General features: G+C 44.6%; 2 long non-coding RNA genes across 3 annotated transcripts in view; one reads left to right on the forward strand and one right to left on the reverse strand.

The window, feature by feature from the left end:
* The window catches only part of LOC310661690, a 129,144-nt gene that overhangs the window by 84,265 nt on the left and 21,088 nt on the right, over positions 1-23,791 (forward strand). The window contains exon 2 of one of the 2 annotated variants that reach the window (XR_014504068.1): positions 18,384-18,566. The exons of the other annotated variant lie outside the window; for it this stretch is intronic. This is a non-coding gene — a long non-coding RNA (uncharacterized lncRNA). The remainder of the gene's footprint in view (positions 1-18,383; positions 18,567-23,791) is intronic. 2 annotated transcript variants of the gene reach the window in all.
* On the reverse strand, positions 20,056-22,519 carry LOC310661706. The gene is made up of 3 exons (XR_014504086.1): positions 22,095-22,519; positions 21,682-21,916; positions 20,056-21,088 (listed from the first exon to the last, which is right to left on the reverse strand). It is a non-coding gene; the product is annotated as an uncharacterized lncRNA (long non-coding RNA).

Raw genomic sequence — 23,791 nt, forward strand, 5'->3', positions numbered from 1 at the left:
AAAGAGCATTTCCTAATGGGCACTGAAAGGTAAAAAGTGCTTGATTAAACGAGTATTAATAGTTTTTGATGGCTGGGGTCTACTAGTTACTGCACACACCATTCCTATTGGGGTGGAGCTGGAGGGAACCAGCTAGCAATTTAAACGCCGCCAGGAAAGGAGGTGGGGGTCTGAATTTTGTAGCTAGCCGCAACAAAATATTCAAGGGACTTGTTTTGTATACTTTTTGCTGGGGGGTGGGGCTCTGATGCTGCTGTAAAGAATAGTGTTATCCATCTGGGGGGGTCTGCCTGCTCCAGCTTCACCATGACCCACCTGTAAATTTAAAAACAAACAGATTTTACTAGAACTACAACAAACCACTATAAGACTCCAGTACTCCCCTCACAGGGAAATTCCCTTGTAATGGATACTCCCAAGACTTCCCATAGAAGGGTTGGAGACTGTTTTTCTTTAAGCTGCAGGGCCACATTCCCTTATACAGTGGTACCTCAGGTTAAGTACTTAATTCATTCCGGAGGTCCGTTCTTAACCTGAAACTGTTCTTAACCTGAAGCACCACTTTAGCTAATGGGGCCTCCTGCTGCCGCAGCGCCGCCGGAGCACAATTTCTGTTCTCATCCTGAAGCAAAGTTCTTAACCTGAGGTACTATCTCAGGGTTGGCGGAGTCTGTAGCCTGAAGTGTCTGTAACCTGAAGCGTCTGTAACCCGAGGTACCACTGTGGTGGGCAGGACCAGAGACAAAAGTGGATGGAGTCAAGCAGGTGGATCTTACCTTTGTTCTGTAGGATGCATTCCGGCCACAAAGTCACATGTCTCTCAAGCAAGAGGCATTGTTCCACTTCAAGGACCAATTGCAGCCACACTGAAGCAACTGAGATGGAGTCAGAGCAGGCCCAGCTAAGGGGGTGGCCTCTGGGGAATCCTCAGGGACCAATAGGAAGGATCACGGGGATGGAAGGACTGCAGTTGTTTCCTGCTAGAAGCTTTATTCTGCTGGTGGAAGGGCTGACTTGGCCGTTCAGGATCAAATCAGCTGCAAACAGCTGCTAACTATCAGTGGGTTTTCTTTTGCCTTCCTTTCTTGCCCTAGCAGCCTGATCCTCCCGCTGACACTGATCAGAAGATGTCTGTCAGAAGCAATAAACATAGTTTCTCAACCCTTCCTGAGCCATGCAGAGTGACGCTGAAGTAAGGACCTATTGTTGACTGATTTCTAAGGCTCACTGGGCTGCATTATGTTGTTTAGGAATTAATTTATAGGTTTATATATGACACAAAAATAAAGTATGCAGGCAGTGAACATTGCACATCCTGCCAGGTACATAGTAATCACAACAAATGTTGTTAAAATGCGCTGCTTTGTAGCAAACCACAGTGCAATGTATGCTTGCAAAAGCACGTTTTACTGCACTCAGTGCTAGCTAGGCTGGTCAGGGTCCTGTACTTTTTATACAGAAAAGAAAAATATAATTAGCCACAGCTAGGAATGGGGGAGAGCGGATTTGATTCTGCTTGCATTTAAAGGCAAGCCTATCTAATCCACACTTTGCAAAACAATATACAATCCAAAACCCAAATTTTGCAGTGCAGTCCCTAGCCAAGTAATGTGTACAAAAATGCAGATAGGGGCAGAATACAATTTATTTATTTTTTTATGTAAGGGGAAATTGCTTTGCAAAGATGTGATGAGTATGCAAAATTGCATGCAAACGTGTATATTAGGAGAAATTCGGACTGGAATCTTGAGTGGTGTCCAGAGCGCTTTCTAGTCCTGTTACACTAGATAAGTTTCCGTTAGTATGGCTTGAAGACGTAGACAAAGTGCTGGGATCAGTCAGGGTGACCACTTGCACTCTGGACCCTCTTGGCTGATAAAAACTAGCAGGCAGAGGGCAGCTGGCTGGCCCAAGGAGGTGGTTAATGCCAATCTTCCCTTCTAGGGCAAGGTTCTTGAGCAGCCCAACCCAGGTTTGGAGGGACTTGCCTCCGACACACACAGGTGTGCCAGAGGCAAGCCAGCGCAACCTAGAGATTCACACTGTTGCAGCAGAAGTTCTGAGGAAACAGAAGCCTTCAGACTCACTCTTCCTTCCACAGCCCTCTTTTCTTCCCCTCCTGATACATCTGAGGTCTGACTTGCGCCAAGCAGAATGTGGAGGACTGTGAACAGAAGCCCCAGGAAAGAACAGGGCAGCCAAGCCACAGCTACATACTTCGTCTCTGCTTTCTCATGTGTTTTAAAGCTACAAAGTCAATTGCAAGGTCACGCCCTAGTCAAGGTAACCCATGTGCAGCATAGTTCTACGTATCCATCGATTATGTCCCACAACTAGAGACAAGTGCCACATTCTGCCACATCATCTGGTGCAAGAAATCTGCTCACTGATGCCATTTATCCCACGGAAACCTGCAGTTTTATTCCTGCCTGTTAAGACATCAGCGACAGCATTATAGCAAAGAAGAGATGTTATGGGCAGGTGCACTTGTGCTGATGCTCCAGGGGGGAAATGGCATAAAATTATTATTTAATATTTGACCTTATCTGATAGTTGACATGCAGTGGGAGATGCTATTTGATTGATTTATTAATTTATTGTGCAATATTGTCTGGTTTTTAGGGACTGTGGCGATCACACACAGGGCCCCCGGATGTTTGACGGTCTATTGACCCTGTGCCGCCACTGTGATTGCTTTTTCCGCTGCCACCACCCCGTATCTCACTGGGACACACGGAGTCCAGTCAGTTGTTAACATAAACAAATAATCAAGTTTATTTTTAAATGCAGGAAGAAGCTTATGGTTTCAGTTAATTTTTCTCTTGTCAGTTTCTTATTCTTACTTCCTAACAACTCCAAACTGATTATTCCAACTATCTATCTGACTCCACCTCACAATTCCTCTCACTCTCTCACAATACAACTCTATCAACCCACTCCGAAACCTCCCTCTTCCTTCTTCAACTCCCAAGCCTCAACTCTCAACTCAACTGACTTGCAAAACCTCCCACTCTAACTTTTATTCCCCCCTTGCATTCTCACTAGCCAATCACATCACACCTATTTTAACCCTTTCCTTGTGACCCATCCTAGGAGGCAAACGCCACAGGGACTTTTTATAAAGTACCTTATAAATGTAATAAATAAATGAAAGCTACAACAATCAAATGCCAATTTTTGAGATAAAATTTCAAATGTGAAATTGCACATTGAATGGCAACATTTGAAACTTTCCAATACTGGCAAATTCCTATATTTGTTCAGTTCTACCTGGGAATTTCTTTTATCAGTGCAAAATGGTTTTATCTGTAAAATAAGGATGGCAAAGGCACAGGCTGCCTCAGGGGCACCTGCTATAAGTAGAAATCAGAGAGCCACTCTCTCTTGTAACAGGTGCAGCCTTGCTACTCTGGGGAATGGTTGATTTCTTTTATCAATGAACTTAAAAATCATGTTTTGAGCTGGAAAGCAGACTGTGGTTAAAGATTAATGTAATATACATTAATTGGACATTGGACTCAAGGCTTTTTAAAAGTAGTGTTTAGGTTGGAGATCAGCTTAGTAGCATTCAGGCATTCTTGATCTTTACCATTTTTTTATTATTTGGAAACAAAATATAAGTTGAGGAAAAAAATTCTAACGATGAGGCTGAGTCACCCACTGTCCTTAAACAAACCAGCCTACTGAAACGGAGGTTCTTCATCTCCTCAGGACGGTCCACAGGTAACGTCTGCTGACGGACCACATGTCTCTAGATATAAAGGTCTCTAGATCTTGATGGCTTGCATTATGCTGCAGGTAATCTGAACCAAACTGGTTGCCAAAAATGAGGAAGCTAAAGACCAAAACACTACTCCAATATTTTAGTGTCAGTAGATGGCAGTAAAATCCTTAGCACTCCCTACCAACTGTAGTCCAGTAGCTTAACTTGAAATGGTTTGCAAAACAAACCAAACCTGACTTATTTAATTCACACAAGCAATATCTTAATCATGAAAAAAAAACCAGACAATTATAATTACAGGAACATTTCTAAAAATTGGAGACTTCAAAGATGGCCTCCATTCTAATGCGACCTAGCACTGAACTTTGGTAAACTCATGTAAAAACGATTCTGCACATCAGCAAAAATGCATCTTCTCTTGCTTACTACATCTGCTCAAAGCTTCAGTCTGTGGGATCCCCTGTGGGACTGCACAAGCAGTCTTCATAACCCAGTGCTCCAGATGGGACTTATTCAAAGGACCTTCTGATAGAACAAATGTTACGTCTTACGATCCCATGATCCCATTTGAAAACTTGTCTTGCTATGGAACCTCTTACAGCCACTGAGCTCTCCAAGACCTACATGGCCTGGCCTGACCCAGACTATGCATAAAATAACACCTTTTGCAAAGATTGCAGTCAGATTTCTACTAATAACTGGTACGAGTGCCACGGATAGGACCTTTATCTAACTAGACTCAAAAATTTGCATGCAAATAAGCTACGTCAACCCTAATCAATGTCTGCGGTAGAAAACACTTAACTAATTGTACCGGAAAACCTGAAAAAGTGAACAATGTACAATCAAGGTCTAGGTGGCTTTCACAAAAAGATGGGTGCTTTTTAATGTATTTGATGGCTGAATCAGGACTACAGCAAGCCCTTGAACTGGTTAATGCTTCCAGTAGCGTTGCACATAAAAAGGTAAAGGTAAATGTACCCCTGCCCGTACGGGCCAGTCTTGCCAGACTCTAGGGTTGTGCGCTCATCTCACTCAAGAGGCCGGGGGCCAGCGCTGTCCGGAGACACTTCCGGGTCACGTGGCCAGCATGACATCGCTGCTCTGGCGAGCCAGAGCCGCACACGGAAACGCTGTTTACCTTCCCGCTAGTAAGCGGTCCCTATTTATCTACTTGCACCCGGGAGTGCTTTCGAACTGCTAGGTTGGCAGGCGCTGGGACCGAACAACGGGAGCGCACCCCACCGCAGGGATTCGAACCGCCGACCTTTCGATCAGCAAGCCCTAGGCGCTGAGGCTTTTACCCACAGCGCCACCCACAGCGTTGCACATATATTGGGATAAAGTAAGTGGGAAGAGGTCACTTTCCTTGGCAGATGCTGCTTCAGATGCTGTTATTACAAAGGCAACAACGGCAAGACAGACCTTGGGAGTGGATAGCTGTGGTGCACGTGAAGGTACCAATGCCAGCCATTGATGTGCAACCAGTGGCTTCAGTGAAGAATCAACCTTAGAACTATAGATAATGAGATGAAAGAGCTTTACGGTATTAATATGGTGTCAAGTAGCATAAGCAGGGGCTACCCTTCACAGATGCACTGTTCAGATCTCAGCAAAGAATTGATACCACAAAGAAGTCTATGACTCATCCTCATACAGTTGGTCTGTGGCTGCTGTACATGGAAATGGTTGCTATTTTATGGAAATTCCTTATAGGTGAATCAACAGGAAGTTGGCATTGTGACACTTTTAAGGCCACAACATCTTAGCCCCATTTCATGTCAAAGAAAGGAGCTTGAAGCCGCTTTTGGTCCCCTGTTCTTGGATCTAAGAGCCACAACTCATCATAGGTGAGAGATGAAGTTCGTCTACCTCTTCTTATACTGTTCCTTCGTTGGTCTTTCTTTCTGCTTCTTTTCCTCCCATTAAATCTTCCTCTGTTCATCCTTCCCCCCCTTCTTAGCATTCTCTGCTGCTTCTAAGTCAGAAATGGCCCTCCCACACCTCTGTTTTCATTTGTGTCCTCCTTTGGGGCACCTGGCCTTAATTCCAGGCAGGTGGCGAGGGCAGGGAGCCAGGCTGTATTGGGATCTCTCCAGCAATCCTGACAGGTGTCTTCACTGGCAGTCTGTGCTAGCCATGGCCTTAAACTCTGAAGCAACTAATGATGGCCTGTATTCAGATTCGGTCTACATCTATAGGCAGCAGATCTTGTTCATGAGAAGCAACAGCCAGATACACACATGCTGTTTTCACCTGGCCTGGCTCAGTGCTTAGCAAGGCTCTCTTCAGTTCTCTCAACTCAACAAGTATTTATGAGGAATCTGAAGAGCACTACTGGAGGTTTTACACATGGGTAAGCTCAGCAAGTTGTGTGGCTCCTAGCAGTGCCAACCTATGCAGAAAGAAACAGGAGTAGAGCACCAAACAAGTATAGCACCACTTCCAGGCAGGAAGTAGATGGTGTAGACACTCATATTATCTGTGATTGTCTCCAGGATAGAAACTCATTCAGCAATTACCCATCTCTATGAAACAGCAAACGGAGTGGTTGTTAGGTCAACAGTTACATTGTAAGAATGTTGGGAAGAATATTTTGAGGTCAATAGCTGGGAGAAAAGTACTTCACAATACACATTCAAGAGAGGAAATCAAGTTGCAGCTGTTACACTGTAACACTTACCATAACTAATGCTGTGGAAGTAGGATCTGAGACCACGCATACACATCTACAGTTACTTCTTCAACGTTTGGTTTTGGGAGCAAAGAGTGTAAGTGAAGATATCTCACAAAACTTCAAATATCAGTTGTGTCAGAAACCATCATTACTTCTGGACTCCTGAGAAAGGCAAGTGAGCCCATCCTTGTTGAATCATAGTGGGCCATAATGGGCAGTGGAATTAGAGGAGAGTCCATTAAGTTTTCCTTGTTGTGGAAGTTTAGATGGTGGTCCACTTCTTAAAGACCGAATAAAATGTAGCCCCTCTGTGCCAAGGCAAATTGTGACACGTATGTGAATTATCTTTTTCGGAAGTACCTCTGAGATGGTCGCAAGGTGTTGGCATGCAAGTGAGCTTCACAGGTAGCAAAGCTGTTCAAATGAAGGAGGAGCATTTCTTTGCTAACAAGACCAACAACCAGGAGCTCATGGATGAACTAGGTACAAAATGGATGGACAGTGTTTGGATAGACAATGAAATGGTTTATGAGCAGAAAACTAGGGACGGGTAATTTCAGAAAACTGACCTGTTAAAGCAGTCGTGGCACCAGCCCTCCGGGGCTTGTTAGTGCATGTAGGTGCAAGTCTCAGAACAGCTGCAAGAACGGCCAGGGCAGCTGCAGAAAACAACAGGATCAGAGTGTCAAGTGGCCTGGTGTCAGCTATTGCAATTCGCCGGCTTTTTCTCACAGAAACCTCACCAGCGAGGCATAACACAAATGAAATGTATTTGTATGGAAGTGAGAGCTGGACCATAAAGAAGGCTGATCACCAAAGAATGGATGCTTTTGAATTATGGTGCTGGAGGAGACTCTTGAGAGTCCCATGGACTGCAAGAAGATGAAACCTCTCCATTCTTAAGGAAATCAGCCCTGAGTGCTCACTGGAAGGACAGATCCTGAAGCTGAGGCTCCAAGACTTTGGCCACCTCATGAGAAGAGAAGACTCCCTGGGAAAGACCCTGATGTTGGGAAAGATGGAGGGCACAAGGAGAAGGGGACGACAGAGGACGAGATGGCTGGACAGTGTTCTTGAAGCTACAAACATGAGTTTGACCAAACTGCGGGAGGCAGTGGAAGACAGAAGTGCCTGGCGTTCTCTGGTCCATGGGGTCACGAAGAGTCGGACACGACTAAACGACTAAACAACAAATTGTATTTTGTGATATTTGTGATTTGATGGCAAATGTACACCAGTACATGTATCCTAGGTCTCTAAAATTACTGAAGGTGGAGGGTAACAGATGCATTTTGCTGATGTACATAATATATTGTGCATTTGCCAAAGTTCTGTGCTAGATCGCATTAGAATGACAGCCATCCTTGCAATTTTGGGGATGTTCCTCTGATTATAACTTTGATTGTTGACATGTTCGATACACTGTTCATATGCAGTAAATGACAGATTTTGTTTCCTTTGCAATAAAGTTGACATTGGGCCCCAATTTTCAGTAGATATACTGGATTACGGAGAGAGGTTGCAAGAGAACCCCAAGCCGCACTCTGGTGCCTGTAAGGGCTGATTGATCAGACAAGGTTTCCTCACTTCTGCCTTGCTAAGAAAGCAGCAGGCAACAATCTGAAGAACAGTCGCTCCGTACAGCTGGTTTTATGCTCCTTAGGAAAGCCTTCCAGCGCCAATGTGTCTGTAAATTCAACATGACAGGAAATTTCTCTGTAGAAAAACATAGCCATTCCCACAGTGGAGGCCCTGTAGTGTTCGGCTTGTAGTACTGTCAAAAACACTCCTATCAGAGAACCATGAAAGAGGAAGAGAGTTCTGGTGCTGAAAAGTGCTAGGCTAAAACTTGGGAGGCCTTGCTGGTCTTCTCGCAGGTGAATCTCACCTTATGAAAACTCCCAGGGGCTGATGGCGAAGGAAAGCGGGCTGACAAATGACGGCTAATGACTGTGTTTGAGTTCAGTTTTAAATGTATTCATAACAGCCATTCAGGACCAGTACTTCCCATATGCCTGTGTTACACCTGAAGAGTTGAAGAAAGCACCATCTGTGGTGTCAGCACTGCTCCGGCCACATTTGTGCGCCCAAGCCATTCCTTGAAAGAGCAGTTATCAAGTGGTGGATGTGAAGAAAGGGAACCACCACTCAGACTTCCTAGGAACTGAACCATGCCATGGCTGATATTCCACACACAAAACCCTGTGAATGCCACTCCGTCCCTTTAGCAGGGGTGAAGTTGTCACCATACCACCCCACCCCAAACATTTCTCCGATGAAAATAGAGACATCCCACACACCCTTTCTTGGGAGAGGACACAAGCTGGGTTGCTCCCAGACTATATTGTAAATTGCCCTGTGATCATCATATGAAGGGGAGTATATAAATGTAATAAATACATAAAATAATAATTCAACCCACCCAGCCAATTCTGTCCCAGCAGAGCCCCACACATTGGATTTGCCAGGGACCTGCATAGGCCGGACTATCCTGATAGTGTCCCATTTGTGTATTTGTATTATTCCAAACCTAGCCCCCCCCCCCTTTCAGAATCAAGGAGAGTCAGGCTGGAGATCTTTTGCTTCTTTTGCGTATATATATCCCCCCCCCCCCTTCTCTCCAAGCCTCTCAATGTAGCATTCATGGTTTTCCATTTCCCATGTCATCTTCACAACCAGCCTGCGAGGTAGGCTAGGCCGAGAGACAGTGACTTGCTCAAAGTCTCATGTTGAGCTTCAAGGCTGAGTGGTAATTTTAGCCCTGCTCTCCCAGAGAGCAGAAAATATCTCACCACTTTATTCCATACTCTGGAAAGACCTTAAAGTGAATGAGCTGGAGGAGGGACCACAAACTTTCCCCATAGGTTTGGAAGTTTATGGAGCCTCTGGTTAACAGTTATGTTTGGCACTTTTTCATTGTCCCCTGCTCCACCCAGTGCCTTTTTTCTGGGGGGACACAAACCCCTAAACATTTTGTAACTCTAAGTTTGGTCTCACTGAGGGGCAGTACTTCAATATGAGAAGGAAAATGAGAGTACCCCTAAACATTTTTAAGGGGGGGGGGGGAGCAGTGGCTCCACCTATGCAATCTCCTAGTTGCCCTACCAGCTGCCACTCACAACTTCCTTTGTAATAGGCACGGAACCATATTTTAAACACTAAACACACACAATCCTGTTCTTTCCTCCACCTTCTCTGCTGTGGCCCCAAGGAGGCACCTAATTCCCTTTTCAACTAACCACTGTTTCTCGTGTTTTTTTCTGAACTAGGACAAACAATGGTTAGTTTAAACTACAATTTATCCAGCAAGCCATGGCTTCATCTTGGCTTGTTTGGAACTGAAAGTTGGAAATGGAATCAGATTCTTCCAGTCTCCTCAGTCATGCCAGAGGAGGAGAACGGAGGGGTAGCAACTGTTCACACAACACAGAATTATAGTGAGGTCATAATGCACCATGCCATGTGAAATTCCACCCTCACATACAGTTCAATATTTGGAGGAAAAAGAAACTTGCATCCAAGCCCCCACAAAACACACACACACACACACACACACAAGGAGAAGTTAATGTTAATGTACAGAGGTGGTTCTTAACTGTGTTTCTCCCAACAGCATATAATTTTTTCAGACATCCTTGGTATGGTAACTTGGGTTTAAATTTCACTTACTGTACTTCAGTCATAAGGAAATTTTCTGTGTTTCTGGGAGAAAGAGTTAAAATCAGGAACCAGCTCTGTACAATTTGAAGCTCACATGCTCTGCCCCTCAACCCCTGCCTTTACTGTTGCTTTTAGATCATCAGTATGTTTTGTTGAATAACCAGCATACTTCCTAACATAGCTGGAGAGAATTTCATAATAGAGTTCATTCATTATTATTAAAAACACACACATAACAGCAAAGCTTGTTTTCTTACATCATTTCAATGAGCATTTCAGAATTAAATGGCAATCATGAGACCGCCAGCCTACACACGAGGAAGTGGTTTCCTCAGGCTTGCCAGATTAAAGAGTGACATCACATTATCTTCGTCAGTACAGATTCCAGTTCTTCGATAACAAGCAAATATGGAAAATAGCTTCTTGTGTCATAATGTCAGCTTCTGCTTTCCACTCTTTCATTTATTTATTTTTAAATGTACTTGCCCTAATCTCAAGACCTGACCTCCCTGGAAATACTGCAATGAGCAACCGCCCAAGCCAAAGCTTGGGATATGAAACAAATGGTAGAAATGTTCTCAGTGCTGGCTTCTGCCGCAGCTGGGAGGGGAAAAAAATGAGTTGTGGGTTTCCCCTTTCTAGGGTTTTTCTTTTTTTTAAAAAAAAAGTTGTTTTTCCGATTCCTATCAAGACACTCCCACCCCCACACACATACATACACAAAAGCCAAATGAACACAAATCGTGCTTTGCTGCTTTTGTATCAGTGGCTGCTTTCTCAATGGAGGTCAGTAATTCTTGCCTACCATACAATAACCAGCAGGACAATCCACTATCAAATCTTAACTCGCTGACATAGAAGTGAACTCCTAGGGGCCAAGGTCCCTTTGAAGGGGATGGGGGAGCCCCAAAGCTGATGTGCATTGCCATTCAAATGGTGTGTGTGCACTATGTCATGTGATAGACTATGTGGGGGCAGGGCTTACCTGGGTCCCCCAATATTTTAATCAAGTTTGCACCCTTGCTCACTGACACTTACACTGTAGCAAGGGCATTTGCTTCATCCTTTTCAGTGATTTGGATCCTGAACCAAATTGGGCCAATCCAGGTGGTTCAGGCCTTTGGCAAATCAGACTGAGAGACTCCTATAAAACTAAAGTAAACTTTACCCCCAAAAGTATATTGAGGCTGCACTGGATCAGCCCATCCAGAGTGATTTGGGGCTGTCTATTACTTCCCTTGATCTGGACAGTATACTTTTGTTGATATAGCCTAGAATAGCATTAGCCTCTTTTTTTGCTATTGCATCACCTTGTTGACTCATGTTAATACTCCCGTATTAAGAGCTCAGATTTGTCTTGCTTGTTTCCCATACTCTGTGCATTGGCATAGAGATGGAGGCAGAGAAGTGAGCCTTCTTTACTGCCTCATTACCATACACTACACATGATTATATGGTTTCACTTGCGCTCAGTCAGGTTAAAAGCACACTTTCTGCCACTTGTGGTGTACCCAGCCCTTAGTTCCTGGGCATATCAGTTGTGCAGGGCAGGTTCCACAGCACCAGACATTGTGCTCAGGGGTTTCAAGAACCTGAAGGGTCTCACTGTTAAACGGTGAGATGGGGCTTCAAAGGGGTTGTCTACTTTAGCTGCTGGGAAGAAAAAAACAGGGCACTTAAGAATCCATTGGGTTCCACTGGTTTCTGGGTGCAGACTATCTGAATCATTCCACCATCCCTGGAGGGAAAGATCAGAACTGTAAGTCCAAACTTCACCAGGATGGTAGGGTGTTATCCACCAGCACCCCCATCTTGAGAACACCCCTTCCTCTATCTGGAGCAAAGAGCAACTCTTGTGTGCCAGATCAATGAAGTACGCACAAATGTAGCAGGGATGTTAATCTTCAGTCTATTACATAATAGATGGTGAATATCTATCCTACGTGGCTCGAAGTATAAGTCTCTTAGCAACCACAAGGACTGGTAGAGTCCTTTTTCATTCCCCAATAGTCAATTCCCATACAACAGGGATATAATTCAAAAGTACATGGACATCTGCAAACATCAAGAATTTCTCCAGTGGAAAATTAATATTGTTATAGCTTTGCTGTGACAGGTGGTGGTTTCAGTCTGGATGATAGTCATAGAGCCTGTATATGTGAGGTTAGTATCTATGAAGGGAAACCTGATGAACCAGGCAAGCCACTTGTTTTGTTAAGGTAATGTCCTTGGCTGGCCAGTTCAGTACTGCCATTTACTTGCCCCTAAAGGTTGCCATACAGACAAATGGGTGGGTCTTTCCCCACTTCTCCAGGTTGGATGCCATGTCATCTTAGGATGGAGAATAATAGGCCGAGGTTGGGGGTGGCTGCCTGTGAGAGAGTTTGACTGGTGTTGGAAGCTGAGGACACAGGGGGCATATCTTGCTCTGTGCTGTGATGGGGCCTTCCTGGAAACCAAATGCAGAGGCAAGTTCTCTTTTAATGCTTTGGGCCCCTCCATCCTATGCTCAGGTTGTATTTATGTGTAAATAAAACCATATATCATGATAACACCACAGTCTCCATTGACCTTCATTCCTAGGAAACCGAACCCTGGGTCAACCCTCAGGACAGCAATACCTCAAGAACCGCATCTCCCCATATGAACCAACCCAGACCCTGCAATCTCTGTTGGAGGCCCTTCTCCATGTGTCTCCTCCATGAGGTCTGGAAGGTGGCAACACAAGAACAGGGCCTTTTCTGCAGTGGTTCCCCACTTGTGGAATGCTCTCCCCAGGGAGGCTTGTTTGGCATCTTCCTTATACACCTTTAGGTGCCAGGTGAAAACATTCCTCTTCAACTAGGCCTTCGGCGGATTAACAGTCAAACGCTTTTTTATTGTGTCTGGGGGGGGGGTATTGTGTTGTTGTTGTTTTGCTTTTGTTTCTGTTTTATTATTTATTTTGTGTTTTCCTTTTGTATTTTTATGCTGCGAACCACCCTGTGACCTTCGGATGAAGGGTGGTATACAAATATAATTAATCACAGGAATCACAGGCATCCCTGGAGTCTCTCACTGCTCGGAAAGTGGGGTACGTGCAACAATATGGACAACTTCCAAGCAAAAAGATGCTATCACTCAACAAGCCCACATCATGTACCCCAGCATTATACCTCCAGCATCTACCTGAATTAGAAAACAATAGCTTCTTGTAAAGATGCTGTGGAGTTCAGTGTACCCAAAATACTATTTTTTGCTGAATCAGCTTTAAATATTTTTTAACATGATCAGCAGCATTCCTTGAGAAACCCATTTGCTGTTGTTTGCATTTTAAGCTTTCTATGAAACGCTATGGAAGAAATAGGGGTTTTATTTGCAGGAACCTGCCATCATAATTTATAGGACACACTTACGTATTTGCAATGGGCAGAATTTACCAGCGCATGACACAGTTGCTTTGTTGAAGATCATGTGACGGATCTTTCCTGAATATGGCAGAAACTCTGCTTTCCCATTGGATCAAAAGATCACACTGCTGTGACAGACAGCTTGAATGTTTTGGTCTCAGACAAATGAGGAAGCCTGCCGGAAGGGCCCAACATGACAGCTGCGTTAAGCAGCCTATAAGCATAAACGTTAATGCTGTTAGATATAAAAGCATTGCAAGAGCTTTTAAAATATATATTTCTGGTACTTGTTTGGTTTTGCTTCCTCTCTATCAACCATGGGTCTTTTATTAGCCATTTATCTTAAATGTTATGTTAAGAACAAAAAACTTTTTATTGCAAAACTCCTTTATTTCACAGTGATAAGCAGAAATAGTACAGTACATCGTTACACAACAAAGTTGTTCAGCTCCCAGGTATTAAATGTCCTCTCTACCAAAACATATGCTAGGCATTTTACTGAAATGTCTTTATTCTAGTAAATAATAATGCCTTTAGCTGATGTTAATAAGGTAAGGTTGGAAATTATAACAAATTGTTATTAATCATAAATGCAAAAGCAAGAAGATATGATTAATCCAGCTTGATTAACAGAGAGTGCAAGGGTGTGATCTCAAGCATCGCACGAAGGAGCCAGCTATGGATTTGAGGGTGACTCAGAACAAGCTTTGATTCATCCCCCTTCAGAACGGCATTCCCTTTTTCAAATTGTCACTTTTTACTTCAGCAGTTCAATGCATTCTGTTCAATTCTTTTCGCTCCTTTCCCTGAGCCTTGGAGCGTTCACTGGCTCCCACAGCTTTCTGTGGAAGGCCACTTTAACATCTTATGCACAACGGAGACTCCACTGCAAAGTTATCAGTTTATTACTCCTCTCTTTGTTTCTGTCCAATGGGAGCTCACGCTTTTAAAGACTCAAAAAGGTAGTTTTTCCATGTGTCCTAGGAAAGACTGCATATGAGTCCAAGAATCCTTGGCCTACTATCTTGATGAAATACCGTATTTATCATACTAAAGGTTCCCCTGTGATATGATAATATATTGCAATGTTTTCTTTCCATGAGCATTATGCATTACGGAGTGCTCAGCCCTTTGAAGCTGCTTTGGCTGATAGGACCGTTTTGCACATTACCTTTTTAGATCTATGTCTAAGAAGCTTTGTGCATACTATGAAAAGATATAAAGTGTAAATGTGCGATAAATGCTTGTGTCATACAATAATGAGCACGGCTTCAGCTCCTGCTTTGAATGCCCACGTTGTACCAATCCCAGGTTTGCCCCTGCATCTTGTGACAAATGGGCCTTAGATTTCACAGTGTCAAGTGTACCAAAATAAGGCGCTCTGTACCAATTTTGCATGAAATTGCTAAGCTAACCAAACTTTGCAAGCTGTCCCTAAAAGTGGCCTCCACACCACATGCTTGAAGAGCAGTCCATCGAACGCAGTTTCTGGGTTTGTTTTTAGCAACCTGGGAAACTACAAACCAAATCGCTTAACGTTAAGCGCACGTAAACATGGCCTCTTGCACACTGAGCATTTACTGTGGTGTTGCCATGCTTTGTTCACTTACTTTTGAAAAGGCAGCTCCACAATGTCATGAACGAAACATCCCCCTCTCATTTTGTGTGTGTGTGTTGAGTTTTATGTTTAAGAGCCCCAAAAATACAACTTTTTAAGTTATCGAAGGAATGGCTGTGCAGTTTCTCCAGGTGCAGGTGACCTCTTGTGTTGCTGCTCACCTGACTCTGGCACACAGACTATTTCCAAGGCTGCTATAGCCATTTGTTTTCCCTCTCCTCTGAGGGAATCAACCCTTCTCTTTTTAAATACCAGTGCCTTCATATCTGTTTCTTTCTCTTTTCTTCCTAAATTGCAGTGCCACGAGAGTTGGGGAGGAATCACAATCAGGAGTACAGTGCAGGGGGGAAGGAATATCTGACCCTTATCACACACACAGATCTCAGTCACACACACAGCCCCCACCCCCTGCCGCCACCCAGCATTTGGAGTTAGGGAAATGGAGACTGTCTGCTTGGTTACAGACAGCTGGGAATTTGGAAACGGGTTTCGTTCCATTTTAAAGCAGAACAGCCACAATTGGGTGCTGCTAAATAATCAACACCTGGAAGCATGCAAGGCGCATGCATCTTGGGGGAGAGGCCTGACGTAACATTTACTCTAGTGTCAGGGGTGATACACAGATATATATTGCCCACAATTCCGCTGGCATGCTACCACCATGTCTCTGTAGATAGAGATGGCAGTAGGAGCAAAGTTGTGGACAGTGCTGCGCTTTGGCCGTGGTTAAGAGTTCCGCTTCTGCTGTTGAAGGATTTCAAACTGTTAAAAACAATCCTCTTTTTGAGATGACAGTGACCCTAGAACCGCACACGTTACTCAAAGTCATTTGCAACCTTTTTGCGGAGACAATAGCAAGCAAGGTGTGCCAAAGGCCGGGCTGATGTGGTATAAGGGAAGCTTTCTCGGTTGCCATGGCAGATACTGCAAGAGAAATGTTGACCCAAGCGTGCGGCAGCTGTGAAAAGGGCAAATAACTTGCTAGGGATTCTTAGGGAAGGGGCTGGAAATAAAACTGCCTTTAACTTTACACAAATGCCTGACGTGTCCACACTTGGAATAACGTGGGTCACTATCTTCCCACCTCAGAAAGGATATCACAGAGCTGGAAAAGGTGCAGTCAAAAGGATCAAGGAACCAGGGGGCATTCCCTACAAAGAAAGACGTCCAACATTTAAGAATGTTCAGCTCAGAAAAAAGAGCATCAAAAAGATGTTTGTGGAATTGCGCAAGGTGTGGAAGAAGTGGATAGTGATAAGGTTTTTTTCTCCCTTTTCCGTGATGCCAGAGTGGAGGTCACCTAGTAAAACTGATTAAGAGCCCATTTTAGGACAAACAAAAGAAAATGCACAGAACATCTAATTACCGTATTTTTCGCTCTATAAGACGCACCAGACCACAAGACGCACCTAGTTTTTTGGAGGAAGAAAACAAGAAAAAAAATATTCTGAACCCCAGAAGCCAGAACAGCAAGAGGGATCGCTGCACAGCAAAAGCAGCGATCCCTCTTGCTGTTCTGGCTTCTGGGATAGCTGCGCAGCCTGCATTCGCTCCATAAGACGCACACACATTTCCCCTTACTTTTTAGGAGGGAAAAAGTGAGTCTTATAGAGCAAAAAATACGGTAATATATGGCACTCACTACCACACAGTAAAGGCTATTAGTCACAAGAGTTCAAAGAGGATTAGACAAACTAATGGATGAGGGGGTTACCAATGGCTATTAATGGCCATGGCTAATGCCACCACCATCACCCCCGGGATTAGAAGCAATATAGCACTGAATCATAGCTGCCAGAGAATAGCAGTAGAAGTGATCTTCAAGCTCCGACTGTCCACATTAGGTCACTTTCTGCTCCAAGACCATGTTCCATGGAAGAGCAATGGAAACCCTCAGCTCAGCAGATTGTTCCTTGACAATCAAGCCACAGAGGTTTGAATGTGCACGGAAACATATCACTGTGTCTTGATACAGTCATATCTCTGAGTGTGTTTCAATAGTCATGCCTTCTCAAGAGCTTTAAAAAGTTGATGCAGCACCCACAGACACTGCTGTGCTGGCCAGCAGCCCCCTACTTCCCCCTGAAAGGTCTCAGTAGATATCTCCTCAGAAATTCACAATTCACAATACAGTAGACTGCTCAGTTTCTGCTTGCACTGGCTCAGCCTCTCCTTCATTGAACACAGCACATTTCGTTGGCTGCCAGGACTGGACACTCACACCCCCATCCCTTCTGAACTAGTAGCTACTGCACGTCTTCTTCATTGAGGGAGGGGGGTGGCATGCCCAAACCGTTTTGTGGCCCCGTCATTTTCTGTTAGGCCACACCTCCATGGCAGCCATTTAACGACTGGCGGCCACGGCGCCTTCTCCAAATGTGCTATTGGCTCAGAAAGATTGGCAACCCATGTTTTAAGACCTCACATCACAGCCAACCATTTGGCTCATTGTTTCCAAAATACCATGGAAATTCCTCCGTTGATTCCTGCATTTCAGGGGGTTGGACTAGATGACCCCTGAGTCCCTCCCAACTCTAAGATTCCACAGCTCCACCATTTGTGCATTTGAATCATGCTTCTCCGTCCATGCACTTTCCCGGGCAGCCCCTGATAAACACTTGCCTGGTAAGATAAAATAAGACTTGTGGCAGCCTGCCTTTATCTTTTCTTTCCGCTTTTGTGGAAATTGGCGGGGGGGGGGTGTGAATAAAGCTTAGCATGAGCAAAGTTATTTTGATTACATATTTGTTGAGCTTGTAACTATTATTACCTAAATCAGTGCCAGTTTGAGGCAACTATAGTGCACAGACACAAAAAAAGCATTCTAAACAGCCCACAAACTATGTTTAGTGAGGAAACTGAGAAGATAGTTGCTTTAGACTGGTATGAGTAATGTTAAGAAACAGCTGGGAAGGAATATTAGGTAATCACACACACAAGCTGGAAACTGGGAACCTCAGGCTAACATGCTAGTATAAGTTTGTACCCCCTCCCCTTCCCACGGATATAGCAAGGCAGAAGCCATGATGTAGTCGGGTCTTCAGATTTAGAAGCTACTGGGGAAAGCAGCGTGACTCATCACTTTCTTTCGTAATTTCAACTCAGCCCTTCAACTGCAGTTCCTCCTAAAGCCTGGAAGTAATGAGAAAGAATAAGAAATGGAGACAGACACAATATGCTTAGTGTGTAGTAGCGTGAAGCCTGTTTGAAAACTCAATGTACATTTTTGTGTTGCTTTGTCTGAGGCCTGCAACAACAACAACAACAACAACAACAACAACAACAACAACTTTACATTCTTTCCATATTTCACAGAAAAGCAAAGCACACCAGTTCAGCCTGCTCAGTTCTTCCCCTGCCAACTACAGATGGGCAGAGCAACCCTGGAATGTGAAATCATGTAAAATGTTGACAGCAAGACTAACAAATACGGTCATTTTCGAAAGGAAAGGAAGAGGCGGAATTCCCTGTCAGGATTTACTTGTAAACAAATTATGGGTCAGTATCTACCAGTGAGTACTCCCAGGCCAGCTGAATAGAAGGTGCCCAGGTGTCCTGTTCATTTCGATGACATTTGTACAGGAGTACTTTCTGGGAGACGGTGCTCATATGACATTGCAGGGGGTTGGGCTGGATGATCCTCAAAATCCCTTCCAACTCTACAATTCTATGATACAGGCTTCCCCGCCCATCAGCTGCGCAGCTCATAGAATCATAGAATCATAGAGTTGGAAGAGACCACAAGGGCCATAGAGTCCAACCCCCTGCCAAGCAGGAAACACCATCAGAGCACTTCTGACATATGGTTGTCAAGCCTCTGCTTAAAGACCTCCAAAGAAGGAGACTCCACCACACTCCTTGGCAGCAAATTCCACTGTCGAACAGCTCTTACTGTCAGGAAGTTCTTCCTAATGTTTAGGTGGAATCTTCTTTCTTGTAGTTTGGATCCATTGCTCCGTGTCCGCTTCTCTGGAGCAGCAGAAAACAACCTTTCTCCCTCCTCTATGTGACATCCTTTTATATATTTGAGCATGGCTATCATATCACCCCTTAACCCCCTCTTCTCCAGGCTAAACATGCCCAGCTCCCTTAGCCGTTCCTCATAAGGCATCGTTTCCAGGCCTTTGACCATTTTGGTTGTCCTCCTCTGGACACGTTCCAGTTTGTCAGTGTCCTTCTTGAACTGTGGTGCCCAGAAATGGACACAGTACTCCAGGTGAGGTCTGACCAGAGCTCAACAAGGCCCCTCCGCCCCTCCGGATCACGTGAGCCGGAGGGGCAGTGGGGCTTGCTCAGCTGACGTGCATGGACACGGCATCAGCTGCTGCACGGCCCTGCATGTCAGCTGTTAGGCAGGGAGGCTGAGCAGACTCAACAAAGCCCCACTCCACCTCCAGCTCATGAGGAGACCCTCCCCGGAGCCTGAAGAGGACATCCTCTTTGGGCTCCGGGGAGGGTCTCCTCATGAGCCAGGATTCTACAGGGTGCCCCCCACTTCCGGGTTCCACTTCCAGGTTCCTGGCACTGTCCGTGTGAGCAGTTGAGTGCAAACAGGAAGCTGTCTGTATAGTATCTGCTGAGATTTCTGTTCCTTAGTCTATAACGTGTGAGAATTGGTGCACTTCATAATGAAGAGGTCTGCGGCAGTAAAAACAAAATGTACACACACTTTAGAAAGGAAGGTACACAAAGCCCTTGTGTAACTTCCTAAAGCCTATGGACAATTCCCAGGTATCATAGTGAAAGACTGGAGGGAGGGAGGGAGAGACAGAGAGAGAGACAGAGAGAGAGAGAGACAGAGAGAGAGAGAGAGAGAGAGAGAGAGAGAGAGAGAGAGAGAGGTTGAAGTAGCTTTGGGATGAATATTTTCGGGTTGCGCTCTGTGGCGACCCGGAAGTAAAGGAGCACGTTACTTCCTGGTTTCGCCACTCGCGCATGCAGACGCTCAAAATGACGTCATGCGCATGCACGGAAGCGGCGACCTGCGAACACGCAGACGCAGGTTACATTCGCTTCAGGATGCGAACGGAGCTCCGGAGCGGATCCCGTTCGCATCCTGAGGTACCACTGTATATCTTGTTCAAAATACAAATTCTGCTTTTTTCTGCTTCCTAATCTAGATATACAGTCCGTTAATAGGAAGAAGAAAATATTTTAAATCCATTCTTAAGGAAACAGAAATATATGATGGGGGGGGGGATTGGGAATTTATTTGAAAATAGGGGTGGAGGGCATTCCTAGTAAGGATGATTCCTCCCACTGGCTATGAGGGGCAGGATCCTCAGAACTGTTCAGCTCCTGCCCTCCAGACTGACTGGCAAGAATGAAGACAATTCCTCGACCCCAAATCCAATGTCTGCAGAACCTGGCTGCCAACCAGATGAGAACAACAACTTCAAACCAGAGAAATAGCAAAGAAGGAGACCTGGCCCTAGACATAACAAAACTGGGCATACACAAGTACTCAAATAATGTGTGCAATATGTAAGACAGCAGCGGAAGTCCTACATCAGCAATCTCACTCCAGAAGGGGAAAACACAGAGAAAGGAGCAGTGCCCTCTGTCCCTATTTTCAAACAGAAATTCTCATTAAGTACAATTTCCATTTTTGCCAGATAAGGACAGAAGACATTCCTCGTAGATATATATCAGAGGAGCCTCCTTCAGATCTCTGCCTTTACTTACTGCAGCAGAAACCCTCTGGAGATGCTTTCTGCCAAAGGCTCCATCAGCTGATGAAAGTAAATCTATTCTGCAGTGTTTTACAAAAGTGTGTGGCGAGGCCCAAGTGGATGCCCAGCAAATATCTATGATAGGAAAACTACACCTGTAAGCAGCTGCGGCAGCCGCTTCCCTGAAAGAGTGAGCAGTCATTCCAGAGGGAGAAGACTTGCACATCAAGAAATCATGGCTGTGGACACATTTATACCTTTGGAAGCCCCCGAAAATGCCACAAGGAGGGACTCTGGTTTCCTAAATTTCACTGTTGGATCCAAATAAAACTGCAGGGCACGACTGGGCTGCATCAATAGGAGTATAGCATCTAGATCAAGGGAAGTAATAGTGCCACTGTATTCTGCTCTGGTCAGACCTCACCTGGAGTACTGTGTCCAGTTCTGGGCACCACAGTTCAAGAAGGACACTGACAAACTGGAACGTGTCCAGAGGAGGGCAACCAAAATGGTCAAAGGCCTGGAAACGATGCCTTATGAGGAACGGCTAAGGGAGCTGGGCATGTTTAGCCTGGAGAAGAGGAGGTTAAGGGGTGATATGATAGCCATGTTCAAATATATGAAAGGATGTCCCATAGAGGAGGGAGAAAGGTTGTTTTCTGCTGCTCCAGAGAAGCGGACACGGAGCAATGGATCCAAACTACAAGAAAGAAGATTCCACCTAAACATTAGGAAGAACTTCCTGACAGTAAGAGCTGTTTGACAGTGGAATTTGCTGCCAAGGAGTGTGGTGGAGTCTCCTTCTTTGGAGGTCTTTAAGCAGAGGCTTGACAACCATATGTCAGGAGTGCTCTGATGGTGTTTCCTGCTTGGCAGGGGGTTGGACTCGATGGCCCTTGTGGTCTCTTCCAACTCTATGATTCTATGATTCTATGAATGACCTCCAGTGAATGTCATATATGCTCTTGACAACAAGATGGAGAGGTTCAGAGGGAAGGCAAAACCACCTGGGCACAGAACTCTGGACACAGATTTCACCTTGGGAATAAAATCAGGATCAGGGCAGAGGACAAGTTTATATTGATGGAATATGCAGGGTTTCGGGGGGGGTATGCTGTCTGAAGATAGCAGTTAGCAGTTACGCAGCGCATTTCAGGTGTGCCACACTTATTACCGCTGTAAGTCTCAGTGGCGTAGTGTGGGGGGTGCAGGGGGGGCCGGCCGCACCGGGTGCAACATCTGGGGGGTAGGGTTAGGGGGCGCAAATCCACGGGTTAGGGGGCGCAAGTCCACGGGTTATGGGGGCGCAAATTACTTGCCTTGCCCCGGGTGCTGACAACCCACGCTACGCCACTGGTAAGTCTTACAACAGTCCTGTAAGAATCTAGTATTGCTATTCTCATACCTGAAATGGGGAGTGAAGGCAGGCAGACCAATGGATTGCTTAAGGCAACTGGATGGCTGCTTGAGGTGATATTTGAATCAGGAACTTCCCATTTCACACTTTTAGCAACTTATGCTCCATTAACTCTCTGCAAATATAGCACAGAAAGCAGGGGTTCTGGGTTCTGACAGCAAGCTAATTTACAGATCCTATCCATTCTTAAGGTTTGTTCCACATGGTACAAGCTACATGGAGAGGTAAGTAAATAAAAAATGAAACATACTGCTGTTGCTGAATTATTTTTACATTGTCACATGAAGGGGAATCCTCCTTATTTGTTGTCCCAAATTATTCCTATTTTGCCTCATTTTATAACTAGGTTTGCTCCTATATTAAAGTGCCACAAAAGGGTTAAAATATCCTTTCAAGTAAATATCCTACATAGTACCAGGTAAAAATCACACTTTTAAAGCTAACACAGTGGAACTAACCTATTCAGACACAACAAGTCTTCCTTAGGGGAATATGTCTCATTCCAGGGTTCATTCCTGGTTTCACATAGTGTGTCATGAATTTCTTGTTCAAAGAAATGTAAAACACATCCGTTTTCTGCTTTAGAGACAAACTGTAGTGCCAAATATCTTAATTTCAAAATGCAGTAGCTAAAAATAATTAAGCTTCATATAAATCCCAGTCACCACTGTGCTATAATTTTAAATGTCCACTTCAAACTCTTTCATTTTGTAAAGAATCTTGCTGGTCAATTGTCCTTTTTAATATAACGTCCATCCATTCATATTATTGTTATTGCCAACTTGTACTGCGATTTTCACTAGCAAAAAAGCAAACAAAACTAACTAGTGAATACTAGCGGTCATTCATTCAGCCTGAATCCACTGAAAATTGCAGATTTTAATAAAGTTGCAATTGGCTTTTTTAGCAGAAGTGACTCACCCCAAGCCCTGGTTCCACACAAATACTCAAACCAGGAAGCCCAAGGAGCTCTCAAAGGTCCCATACCTCTTTGTTTTGTACTGGATGTAGAGCTCTGTGTTTTCAAGTTTGTTTATGATCATTTTACAAAACACGATTACATGAGAACAACTCAGGAAGACAGAAATTGCAAGCCTCTGCACGTTTACCTAGGAACAAATTTAGAACAGTGTCGTTTACTTCTAAGGAAACATGAAAAAGATTGAGGCATAAGTGGCTTACAACAAAGGTTTATTCTTAGCAGTTGGCTAAACTGGAAAACTGAGAATATCAGATTTTATTTTTCAAACGTAAATTTCTGAGACCAGAGGGAGAAGGCACCACACTCAGGGCCCCCTCCACCACACCGGAGTACAGGTCTGGCTGAGAGCCCCCCTCCATCTAACTACCAGTGCGGTTGGTAAAGGGAGAAAAAGTCCAGACAGTGTGTGCTTAAAAATGGACAATAACTTCCAGCCCATAGCTTCGCAATAAGCCAGCTGCCTCTGGGGCTCGTCAAAAGGTACTACTCCCCTTGGCAGCACTGTTGCAGGACCAGGCATCAGACTTCCCGGACCCCAACCCATATAAAGAAGAGACCAATAAGACTGGGTTTTGGGTAAAAACAGGCCACCACTTTATTGAATACAGATGAAAGAGGTTTGGTTTGGGCAAGGGGCAATCGAAATACTTCC

Source organism: Podarcis tiliguerta (assembly GCF_965153285.1).
Source record: "Podarcis tiliguerta genome assembly, chromosome: 13".
Taxonomy (NCBI): domain Eukaryota; kingdom Metazoa; phylum Chordata; class Lepidosauria; order Squamata; family Lacertidae; genus Podarcis; species Podarcis tiliguerta.